Below are 13,647 nucleotides of genomic sequence, written 5' to 3'. Positions count from 1 at the left end.
AAATTACTATACCCATATTTTAGAGGATCGAAGGTGATTTATCATTTGAACCTCATATCATTGGAATAGCAAAACCTCAGAATAAACCGTTAAAACAATGGCTTGTAAGTAAAGCTTTTGATTACAATTAATAGCAAATGCTTTTTAAAAAAACAGAAATATTGCTTTAATATTTTAGTACTTTATAGTAGTAATCAAATATGTCTTCTTAAATCATATTTAATCAATTTTTTTCCAGAAAAATAATTTATTAAATAACATTGAGGGAGTTACTGTCGTGGCTCAATGGTTAACGAACCCAACTAGGAACCATGAGGTTGTGGGTTCAATCCCTGACCTTGCTCAGTGGTTTAAGGATCTGGCGTTGCTATGAGCTGTGGTGTAGGTCGCAGACGCAGCTCGGATCCCGTGTTACTGTGGCTCTGGCGTAGGCTGGTGGCTACAGCTCTGATTAGACGCTCCATCCTGGGAACCTCCATATGCCACGGGTGCAGCCCTAGAAAAGACAAAAAGACAGAAAAATAAAAAAATAAAAATAACATTGAGATTTGTAGCATCATGTAAAACTGACTTTAGTTTTACTATTAGAAAATGTTTGTGATCCAAATTATAGTAAGTGGTGATCCCCAACCAATATTTTCTCAGAGAGTCAAACTTAAAATTACTAGCATATAAAGAGGAAAAGCTCCAATTTTTTAATTTTAAAGCTTATTATAATTGTAACTTCTTTTTTCTATGTCAATATGTTTTCATTGATGGGTCACCAAAGAACTATACATATTCTTTTCCAAAGGCAATTTAGAGACCTCTCATTACTCTTTCACCAGATTTATAAAGGATAAATGATTTTTCTATGAAGCTTCATTACCTTTTATTATTTGATATTATGGCAGATTCTGATTTTAAACACCATAACTCACTCAACATAATTATGCCCTATTTTATAGCTTGCTACATTATTTTTGAAAAGTACATTATTCATTGTAGTCTGAAAACATTTCTTAGGATAAATATGAATGTATTAACTTAGTTAACAATGCTTCAAGTACAGTGTAGATAATATTAAAACCGATGTTTTTTTGACTGCTAGCAAAACATAAATTATAGCAAATATATAAGAAATTATTTATTTGGGGGGTTAGTTATGTTATACTAGCATCCAACAGTAGTGAGATAAATATCAGAAATTAGATTTTATTTTAATGCAACATAAAGTAAAAGGAATAAGAGATGGAATTAGTGCATGAAAAATAAGTTTATCTTCACCCTCTTAAGGCAATTTCAGGGTAGTCACGGTGTTAATGGACTATGTACCTTCTACTTAAACAGATATGATTTTCAGTTTTGTTCCACTGCTAACTAGCTGAGTGATAACAGCATGTAGTAATTAATCTCTCTGAGACTTTATTCTCATCTGCATAATGGGAATGTATTTACTGACTTCTGGGTCACTCTGCAAATTAAATGCAGTAAATGAGTAAGGCAGCTAATAGAGACAGACAGTAGATAATCATTACATGATTGATGTTGTTACTGTTGTTAAATGTACCTTTAGAATTTGAAGTGTTAAAAGGACAGCTGCATGATTTGTGAGTCTTTTTAGATAAGATATCATTCATTTTAACATCTCTTCTCCTATACTGTTACCATTTCTTTGGAAATTTACCTCATTACTTATAGGTTCTATTACAGAGAATTACTCATAACTTTGAGATGTCTTATACAACTGACTGTATCATTATCATGTGGCTTCTTAATATTTTAGGCATCCAAGCTCATTTAAGCGATGTAGAATCCATAATAAATGAAGAATGAAATAAAGTTGGCCCTTGAAATGCAGGAGTAAGAGGTACTTACCCCTGGCAGTTGAAAACTTGTGCATAATTTTGACTCCCCCAAAACTTAACTACTAATAGCCTACCATTGACTGGAAGCCTTACTGACAATATAAATCATCAATGAACATACATTTTGTATGTTATCTATATTATATATTGTATTCTTACAATAAAGAAAATAAAATATTAGTAAGAAAATCATAAGGAAGAGAAAATACATTTACAGCACTGTACTGTCTTTATGGAGACTGTAAGTTTACATCATCTATTTATAAGATATAATCTCTCTGTCAGTACCTACATCAATATTGTCTTATAGGATATGAAACAGTAGACATTAAAAATGAAAAGATGATATGATAAATTCATATTTATTTACAGCTATAAAAATTCATGCATTGATAATGAAAAAGCATTGCTTTCTGGTAGTAATTGCTTTATCATAGCCTAGTATAATTGATGCAATTGCTTCATGGTAGCCTAGCTTACACATTAATGGATGAATTATCATAAAAAATTTTATGGTATACAATATTTTGGTCATATTCTTAACCCAGTATTGGAAACATTGTTACATTTTTTCCACTGTGATGATTGGCTAATACCCAGTTTCTCCAATTATGAGAGAGATGGGCATACTGCATAACATTGTAATTCTTTGAAAGCAGAATTATAAAACAGTAAGAAAACTTAACACTTTATTAGGCTTTTATTAAATATCACTCACCTTATGCCTCTGAAAGGATAAGTTGTTTACTTCAACACAAGTCTTGCACATAATGTTCTACATGATAAATCCTTAGGTGGTGATGATGATAATGACACATAAGCATACAGTTCTGGCTGTGTAGTTATTATATTTTCACAATCACGTCATATACAACAGATGTTTATTAACTGTATGCCATGATGATTATTTACTATTTATTAAGTGGAAGTGGATTGTCGTAAAGGTCTTCATCCTCATTATCTTCACATTGAGCAGGCTGAGGCGGAGGAAGAGGAGGGGTTGGTCTTGCTGCCCCAGGGGTGGCAGAGGCAGAAGAGTTGGAGGAAGTGGAAGGGGAGGCAGGAGAGACAGGCACACTCAGTGTACCTTTATGAAAATACATCATAATTTCCATCTGAGTTTTTTTGCTTTTTCATTTCTCTAAAAATATTTTTATATGATCCCAGTCCTTCTTCCACCATTTGCTTTAGTTTCAGTACTTATATCATAGAAGTTTCATGTTGTAAAGGGAGTTAAAAACAGTCTCGAATAATCTAAACCCTTCTATTGGATTGTCTAATGTCAATTTGTTTTCTGGTACTGGTTCTTCTGTCTTCTTTCTTATCATCTGGCACTGGTTCAGAATACTCATCTCCATTAAAACTGAGGTGTTAATGTCTCTAGAATAGTGTCTATCAGCTTTGAATTTCTCCAAGAGTCGTATCTTGAAACTTTTCACCCTCACCTTTTTTTTCACCATATCCACAATTTTTTTCATGATTTCCTTGATTGACTCAAGTCATAAATTCTGAAAGTCGTGCATAACATCTAGACATAATTTTCTCCAGGAGGAATTTATCGTTCAGGCTTAGTGATTTTCATGGCTTTTTCTACTACAATAATGGCACTTTCAATGATGTAATCTTTCCAGACTTTAATGATGTTCTCTCCACTGAGGTTCTTTTCTATTGTGTTGACAGTCCTTTCCATGGACTACCATGTGGAAAGAGCTTAAAGGTCCTTATGACTTCCTGATCTACAGGCTAAATTAGAAGTATTGTGTTTGGGTACAAGTAGACCACCTTGATGCCTTTGGCGTTGAATTCATAGGGTTCTGGGTGGCCAAGGACATTGTCCAGTATTGAAAGAATTTTAAAATGCAGTCCCTTACTGATAAGGTATTTCCTGACTTCAGGGACAAAGCATTGATGGAATAAATCCAGAAAAATGGATCTCATTGCCCAGACCTTCTTGTTGTACCATCAAAGACTGACAGTTGTATTTATCTTTTTCGTTCAAGGCTTGGGGGTTTCCAGCTTTATAGATAAGTGCAGTCCTGATCATAAACCCAAGTGCATTTGCGCAGAACAGTAGAGTTAGCCTACCCCTTCCTACCTTAAATCCTGGTGCTTACTTCTCTTCCTTACTAATAAATGTAACTTTGTGACATTTTTTTTTTCCAGAATAGGGCACTTTTGTCTATATTAAGAACCTGTTCAGGCAAATATCCCTTCTCCTCAGTGATCTATCTTAATGGAGTATGGGAACACATCTTCTTGGTCAGCAGAAGCCGCTTCTTCTGTGATCTTGGCACTTTAAAGCCAAACCTCTTTCTAAAATTATGAAACCATCCTTTGCTTGCATTAAATTCACTAGTTTTTGCTCCTCCACATTCCTTTTGTTTTAGTTTGTCAATAATGACTTCAGTTTTTCTTGAATCGCATTAGAGTTTTCAGGTGTGAATTTCTTATAGTAATTCTACACCCACATAAAAGCTGCTTTTTTTTTTTTTTTTTTTTTTTTGCACCTGAGGCATATGGAAGTTCCCAGGGTACAGCTGCCAGCCTACACATAGCCACAGCAATGCAGGATCTGAGCCATACACAACCTATACCACAGCTCAGCAACGCTGGATCCTTAACCCACTGAGCAGGGCCAGGGATCAAACCCACTACCTCATGGATACTAGCTGGTTTTGTTACCGCTGAGCCACAACAAGAATACCAAAAGCTGCATTTTTAATAAGAGATACAAAGGTACTTCACAAAAACTGCAAGGTTTATGTGCCTGCTGTCCTAGCTGCAGCAATAGTTTCACAAATTTCCTTTTTTTTTTTTTTTCAAAGTGTCCTTGTGCTGGATTCAGTTATCGTCAAATGTTGAGAAACCACTGTTAAAGACTTCTTTCTACAGTACCTATCACACGACTGAACATTTTCTTGTTATGTCATGACTTTACTTCTTAGGAGCACTTCAAGCATCACTAGAGGCACTTCATATGGGTACCATGGTGTTGTTATTCAAGGTTATGCCATCGCACTAAGCATGATGAAAAATACACAAGAACCACAGGATTTCACTTTATTATGCAATACGCAATTTATTAGACAGACTGCTCATGTGGAGATGATTAGCATCACAAAGCACTTTAAGCAAACATTTGCAACACTTAAGCTCTTTACAATAGCAACAAGAGGTGGCTACAGAATTATTACAATAGTTCAGTGTATACTACAGTTAATTTTTTGCAGTTATGATTTAATACTGTATCTTTACATTTGTTTACTCTCAACTCTGAATGGTGCCATGTATGGTCTGTGTGCATAAGTTTTGATAAATTTTAACAGTTTATAGTAGGTTTGTGTATATTTTATGGTTGAAAATGATAGAATAGTATCTACACAGATTTTATGCAATCATGACATACCTTTTGCTTAATTTTTCAATATTTCAAGGCTACATGATTTTCAGGTTTTTTCAAATTGTCACAAATCTCTGAGAATTTTACCAATATATTTATTGAAAAAACTATGTATAAGTAGACCCACACAATTCAAACTCATGTTGTTGAGGAGTCAACTATACTTAGGAAATTATTCCACAAATGTTTCACTTTTATCTGAAATGAGGCAATAAATTTTTTGTCCATCCCTATGTATAATAAAGTAAGAAAACAGTGGAATACAGTGCAAAATCTCAACAGTATATTTAGTCAGATGAAGCACCTCTTTTTAAAAACTGATAAATAAGTTAGAGGTCTTTAAACTTAGGGGACTTCCTTCTTTATTCTGTGTTAAAAATTCAAGGAAGTTACAGGGAGTCCCATCGTGGCTCAGTGGAAACAAACCCAACTAGTATCCATGAGAATGTGGGTTCAATCCCTGGCCCTGCTCAGTGGGTTAAGGATCCAGCATTGCCATTGTGGTGTAGGTCGAAGATGCGGCTCAGATCTATCCTTGCTGTGGCTGTGATGTAGACTGGCAACTCTAGCTCTGATTTGACCCCTAGCCTGGGAATGTCCAGATGCCACAGGTGAGGCCCTGAAAAGCCATTAATTAATTAATTAATTAAACAGACCAAATTATAGGTTTTTAATTCATCATAGTGTTTTTCCTCTCTCACACACACACAAACTAGCAAAATCATGTGGTAATTATCTTGTTTTCAGGTGCAATACCTATCATCATTTTATAGTGTTGACAAAAGTTCAAACTCCTCTGCAAGAACAAGAGAGAACTGAAGTCTATCTAGGCTGGGGCTCTGGGAAACCAGTTTAAATGAGGAATAAAGTGGAACTATGCCTACCTTGTGCAGCAAGGAGCTTAGGCAGAGGTGGAAGCAGTGGTATGGTGCTTTTCTACAGTTTATTAGAAGCAATGAGACAAAAAAAAAAAAATAACAGAAGTATCAAAACATGAGCACATTAAAAGGGCATTATAATTTCAAAAGTTCTCATAACATTCTTCATTCTCTGAATCTTTTTTAAACTAATCCACAAAAGCTCTAATGTCCTTCTGCTCACCTCTTCCTTTTATTACTAAAAATGGAATTCATCAACTCTCCCTCTTCATTTAGCCCACATCCTTAATGTAGTGGTTAAGCACACAGGCTACCTGTATTTAAATCCTAGCTTCATCACTTGCTAGATCTGTGGGATAATGCAATTTACCTAACATCTCTGTGCTTCAGTTTTCCCATCTTTAAGTGGCAATAACAGTAGAACCTACCTGTTAGGACTGACTGAGAATTGAATGCATTAATAATTGTAAAGTTATTAGAATAGTGCCAAGCAGATGGTAAGTGCCATCTAAGTGTTTATCAAATAAGAATTTTTAAATTAGCATGAATCATTGGATGTATGAACCAAGTGGCAGTTCAAGGGCTTCCTAGTATGAGAGAGATAATTTGCATCAGGCAAACCTCACTCGTACCTCCAGGAAACACAACATTATAACTCCCAAAACTAGACTGCCAGGTCTTTGAAGACATGCCCCATGGCTTACTCATATTTATATTCTTACTTTCTAACATAGTGCCTAGCCCATGGTGATTAATAGTCATAAAATAAATGAACTAACGATGGGTTGTTAATATCATTCATTAATTTTTACTCTATGTAGAAAATAAGATCGCAGATGGTATCTTCCAAGAGGAAGTAACAGTTTGGGAATGGTAATTTAAGCCAAAGGGACCCAAAATGGAGGTAGAAGATCAATAGGATGATAGTACAAATCTTACGTCATTCAACTCCAGCCAGAAAAATAGGGTGCATTTGGGCCTGCAGCATGATGTATCAGAGATTCTAGGAAGGACAGAGGCAGGAAAATAAGGTTGGTACTGACATTTGGAGTTCAAGAAAAAAAAGACTTAGAAAACCAGAAAGTCATTCTGAAGCAGTTTTCACTAGCCTAGCAGAGGAATAGGGCAATTTTATAATCTCAGAAATGCTGCCAAAGTTAAAGCATTATTTAAGGCTTCATGGACTTGGAATCAGGGCCAGCTCTGCCATTAGCTCTTGACCTTGGTGAGTCACCTAGCCTCTCTAAGCCTCAGTTTCCTCCTCTCCAATATAAGACATTGACTAATGATCCAAAAGGTCCTTTGCAATTCTGGAGTTCTTTGATACTAATAGCAGACTGAAAATTTAAGCTCTTCAAGGAAAAATAAAATACTTTCTTTTTAATTCACAGAGTGATTGTGGGGACTGTATATCTCCTTTCTGTGTCCAATAATACTATCTATTCCTAAAATTCATTGTGTTTTAGATTTACATTTGTAACGATGTGGACTGACAATCAGTTTAGGATAATTGCCAAAAAATAGAGCTTAATTCCCTAGATGAAATTTATTTTTAACTTTGAGTCACCCGTCAGAACTCTGTAATAGCAATATGGTATGAAAATCCTAACAGTCTCTAAAGAGTCTTTGTAAACACTAGCTTAAAAATATTATAATACCAGAAGTTCCCATTGTGGTGCAGTGGAAACAGATCCAACTAGTATCTATTAGGATGTGAGTTTGATCCCTGGCCTCTCTCAGTGGGTCAGCGATCCTGCATTGCTGCGACTGGGGTGTAGGCCAAGTAGCTGTCGCTCTGAATCGGCCCCTAGCCTGGGAACTTCCATATGCCACGGATGCAGCCCTAAAAAGTAAAAAAAAAAAAAAAAAATCTACAATACTTGTTTAGTTTTTGAATAATTTATAAATAAAACTTAAAAGGCTTTACCCTTAATCTAAATTATAGTTGCTCTCTAGATTTACAGAAACAAAACAAAACAAACAAAACTGAACCACTAGTTCTGAAGTGTGTGGGGGAGAAGAATGAGTCACAATCCTATCACTTTTATGTTTCGATACAAATGGCACATACTCACCTAGGGATTTGTGTCAAACTCAGGTTTAAATGGTAGAAACTGATTTATTTATTTACTTGATTCACAAAGGCTCAGTGCCTCTAGGCAATCAATCTAACTCTTTGCAAAAAGACATCAATTATTTGAGATTTTTACCTCCAAACCTCAATGTGCTATCTCTGATTATTGTTAAATGAAGTCTCAGTTGGCAGAAAAGTTCACCATACTAGGGCTCTTGATAGCTTCAGAGAAATACTTCATTAGATTCTAAAGCACCCAAGTCATACCACCAAAGCACAAGCAAACCTCCAGAGTCTCCTTCAAAAATTATTCACAGCCCACTTACTACTGGGGCCATAAAAGGCACAGTCTCAGAACCACAGAGTTAAGGTAGAAACCAGTTCTTTTTTTCTGCTAACTGCATAAGGAATATTTTTCATGTTATCAAGATCTCTAAAATCCCACAAAATACCATGTTCCCATAAACATCCACTTCAGGTAAGCACTACAAAAATGAAAGTAGTTCCCAGCAACAGTAAGTCAGTTCTTTCTTTGACGTACAAATGGAGCTTGTTCTCAATGCAACATTTATCACATTGAGTATTTCTAAGCAATCTAGAAGGTTCATGCCATGTATTAATTTATCAATAGTTTTGCCCAGTTAGTGCATGACAGGTCTTTTACTTAGAAGTGAGACATTAAACTAGTCAGTAAATCTAGTGGAACACACAGCATCTCAAAACACTACATTTTTGTTGTTATCTACTTACAATCATAAAAATGTAGCTCTTTAATAAAAAATCTCCTCTGAAGGAGAGTCAGATGCTCATGATGGTGATTAAAATGTAGAGAATCAAAAGCTCCCCAAAAAGAGATACATAGTTCCTAAAAGGAAAAAAATTCTGCGATGGAAATCATGCGCCATACTAAATTATTGTTATGTACATGCTGACATTTTTGAAATGTAGGAATCACAAATGTTGAAGGTCTGTTTTCATATGCAAAAGGCAAACAGTAGTAAGCACTGGTAACTGCTAGTTGAATTAACTGTACTGTATTAAGAGTAAACAAGATCACAAGGTAGGTGAAATTGCTTAGTAACCTGTAACTCATTTCACAAATTTAAAAAATCAAGAGGTATGTAGAGAAAAATACTTATATGCATCATCATTTAAGAGTGCTGGAGTGTCATAAATGATAAAAAGACCAACTCCGTATTCTTTCTGAGAAAACAAAAAGTTCTAGTTATATTTTTCCTCTATGTCACGCATATTTCCACAGGTTACGTGAGAAACAAAAAGATAGAGGCAGAGACGGGGGGGATCTAAAGAGTTAAAAGTTTCATATACTACATGTATTTAATTGTGGACAAGTGGAACTATAGAAATAACATTTTATAGTCTTATACTATGTTGTCTTTTCATTAAACTGGTGGAGTTGTATGTTTATTGTTGGCTATGTTATCTTCTTCTGAAGATACATTTAAGAGAGAAAAGTTGGGGTTTTTTTTCTGGTTTGTATTAATCAAGTATTAACCTGTAACTGTATTACTTTAACATGTATCCCAAAATCTTGTAGAATAAGTTCAGATCTGCTGATAACATCAACATCTCAATATTAAAAGACTATTTTTATTTCTAAAGATGCATCACTTTCTTTAATGAGATCCAAGAAATGGATTCTTAGGATCAGAAATTTTTCATAACTGGAAGAAGTTTTCTATATCATTCAGTCTAACCTTAAACAGAAATTCTGAATTACTTGTAAAATGTCTCAGACCAGAGAGAACCCAGATGCTCTTTGGACACTTCCCATGATAGGGACTCTCACTGCTTCAGGAGATTTTCACTTGAATTTCAAAGAGTTCTCTTGGGTCCTTTTAAAAATTCATACATTCTCTTTAAATCTACTCTTTCTACACCCAATTCTGCAACCTAGTCCTATTTCTCCATATGGGGAAATCAAAGAATAAAGCTAATCCCACTTCCCTGTGAAAACTCCATAAATGTTTGGAGATGGTTATTATAAGTAAAGCACTTGGAAGACATTCTAGCTTAATATAAGCAAATGCAATAAATGCAAGCTCATGATTTTTATTATCAAAATCCTAAAGATGTTCCTTTCTCAGATTTCCCATACCTAGTTTCTTTAGGATGACAACAACATAACACATATCTCCGTTGTTAAATCAATGAAACAAGGAGGCCATTAGATAGAGAAGGCTCTAATGCTATGGCTGCTATGTCAAACCAAAAGCCTGTAAATGCCTCCAGGTTACAAAACTGAAACCTAATGACAACATATTGCAAACAGCCAACTAGGCTTTATGCTATAGCCCATCAATAATTTCATTTCTTTACTTCTGTACCTTCTCTGTATAAGTAGTTCCCCAAGCCCCTGTGGATGAAGCACTCCTAAACACTTCTGGTTTGGGGCTGCCAAATTCCAATCAATTTTCACCTGCATAAATTCCTAAAAATGTTCATATACCTTAGTTTATCTTTTAACACTGTACTCCAGAACAGAGTCATACAAAAGTCTGTCATTCTCCGTATCTTGAAACAGAAAATATATCTTCTCTTTAAGTACATGTGGATCTTTCATTAAAATGAACCAAATATTATACCACTAAGAAAATCTAAATAGGGAGTTCTCTTATGGGACAGCAGGTTAAGGATTGGTCATTGTCACAACAGCACCTTGGGTTGCTACTGTGGAATGTGTTCAATCCCTGGTCAGGAACTTCCACATGCTATGGGCACATGTAAATAAAAAGAAGGAAAATATAAATTTATTCTAAAATTTAGAAATAATGTTGGTCATTTTCTCTCATCCAACATAATGAAACTGGAAAGTATGTTAAAAGTATTTTAAAAATTCACCCACCTGAAAATTAAAACTAAAATTCTCAAATAATGTTGGATCAAAGTGAAATACAGTCCAAATTGCATATAATTTAAAAATAGTGATAATGAACGTAATATGAACCCCTATGTTCTCCTTCATCTGCCCGTCCTATGTTGCTCATTCCATGTGAATCTGATGACTATTTTATAAGGAGGCATCTAAGAAGACTCCAGTGATCACCATAGCCAGAGAAAAGTCCAAGGAAACAATCAGAACCCCGAACAGAAAGTTAGCCATTTTCAAGCAATAGACAATCCTATTGTTATTGACAGGATGTGTCATTTAGCTTAGAATAAGATTCTAATGTGAGTCAGTCATTCAATGAAATAAGCACATTCACAATAGTTGGAAATGTAAGAGCAAGATTCATTTGCACTCAAAAGAAAAAATGTTACTTTACACTGGAATTATTCTCCCATAAACAAAAATATATTCACAATTGGAAAATATTATCTAGTTCTAGAACATACAGACCATTAATTCTGTTCTCACTCCAAATTAGAAGCTATGGGATTTAGCTATAACAGAGTATAGATTTTTTTAATAATATATATTTACATATCCTCAAGAATTCATATTACTAAACAAGAACAAATGGAATACCTAATGATGCAATCTAAGAAGTTAAAAAATAGGGCGTTCCCATTGTGGCTCACTGGAAACGCACCTGAATAGTAGCCAAGAGGATGCGTGTTCAGTCCCTGGCCTTGCTCAGTGGGCTAAGGTTATGGCATTGCCATGAGTTGTGATGTAGGTCGCAGACGTGGCTCTCTTCTGGCATTGATGTGGCTGTGGCATAGGCCGGCAGCTGTAGCTCTGATTTGACCCCTAGTTTGGGAACCTCCATATGCTGTGGGTGCAGCTCTAAAAGACAAATAAAGAAATAAATAAAAATAGATTTTTGATTAATGAATTAAAAAGCAGAAAAACAGTGAACTGATAAATATATCCAGAAGCTGGTGCTTTGAATAAACTGACAAAATATATTACTCACTGCAATCAAACTAAAAAAGAAAAACGCCAAAACACAAATAATCAAAATAGAACTTCAATGGAGATAGCCAAAACATAGGTAAAATTTAAGAATTATTAGAAAATAATTTTCTCAACACTATGCAAATATATTTGAAAACCCCATGAATAGATGATTCTTTTTTCTTTTTTCTATTTATTTCTATGCACAATTCCCATTTTCTTTACCACTTAGAGATCTAATATATTGTCTTTAATATTTATACTTTTGATTGTAAATATCCTTACAAAATGTGGGTTGAAGTTTTATGGACATTTCTTTCTAACATATGTAAACAGTATTGTGCCATACTTTTCCCTCCTTTTACTTATTTTTTTTAATACCAAAGTTTCTAAGATCCATCTCTGCTGCCCTGTGTGCAACACCAGTGTTCTTCATTGCTGCAAGTGTATATCTACAACATTTTACCTATCCTGTCTTCCAGTTATGGGCACTCAGGTTACCACCAGTTTATCCCCCTCACAGCTAAGACTATAATGAACACACTGTTCATGTCCACATATGAGCACGTATGAAAACATACAGATATCAGTTTATAAGGGTGAATATCTTTTTTAATTTATTTTATTTATTTTTATCTTTTTGTCTTTTCTAGGGCCTCACTGTGGCATATGGAGGTTCCCAAGCTAAGGGTCTAATCATAGCTGTAGCCGCCGGCCTACACCTCAGCCACGTGGGATCCGAGCCACATGTGCGAGCTACACCACAACTCACAGCAATGCCAGATCCTTAACCCACTGTGTGAGGCCAGGGATCAAACCCACAACTTCATGGTTCCTAGTTGGATTTGTTAACCACTGAGCCACGACAGGACTCCAAGGGTGAATATCTTTAATCTCCCTGTGAAGCACCTTCTCAGGGTGGTTGCAGCACTCTATACTGCTGCCAGCAATGCAAAATATTTCTCTATTTCATACCCTTTGCTTAACTTTCATACCCTTGCTCAATTTTTTAATTTTTGCCAGTTCAATTGTTATAAAATGATATCTCATTGATTTTTTAATTGCATTTCTCTATTTTTTACATCTCTTTACATATTTCTTGGCTTTTAGGTTCTTTTCTTTGATAAATTGCCTGTTCATACCCCTTCCCTATTTTTTCATTGGGACAGTTGTCTTCTGAATGTTGACTTAGAGCTATTCCTTTTATTTTATTTTATTTTGTTATGGTAAGAAGACAACATGAAGTTTACCCTCTTAACAAAATGTTAAAGGTACGATACGGTATTGTTAGCTATTTCAAAGGGATATTAGCTCTTTCATGTTCATTGATACACTAGTCACAATAGCCAAGATGTAGAAACAACCTAAATCCATATTGATAGATGAATGAATAAATAAAATATGTTATACACATTTCATGGAACATTATTCAGCCTTTCAAAACGAAGGAAACTCCACAATATGCAACAATATGAATGAAACTTAAGGACATTAGGTTAAGTGAAATAAGCCAGTTAGAGATGGAGCTATTGCTTTATATTGATTTTAATCATCTTTTGTATTTATCTGGTTTCAGCAAATACAAA

This window comes from Sus scrofa, chromosome 13 (genome assembly GCF_000003025.6).
Source record: "Sus scrofa isolate TJ Tabasco breed Duroc chromosome 13, Sscrofa11.1, whole genome shotgun sequence".
Taxonomy (NCBI): Eukaryota; Metazoa; Chordata; class Mammalia; order Artiodactyla; family Suidae; genus Sus; species Sus scrofa.
This window is presented reverse-complemented; position numbering follows the sequence as displayed.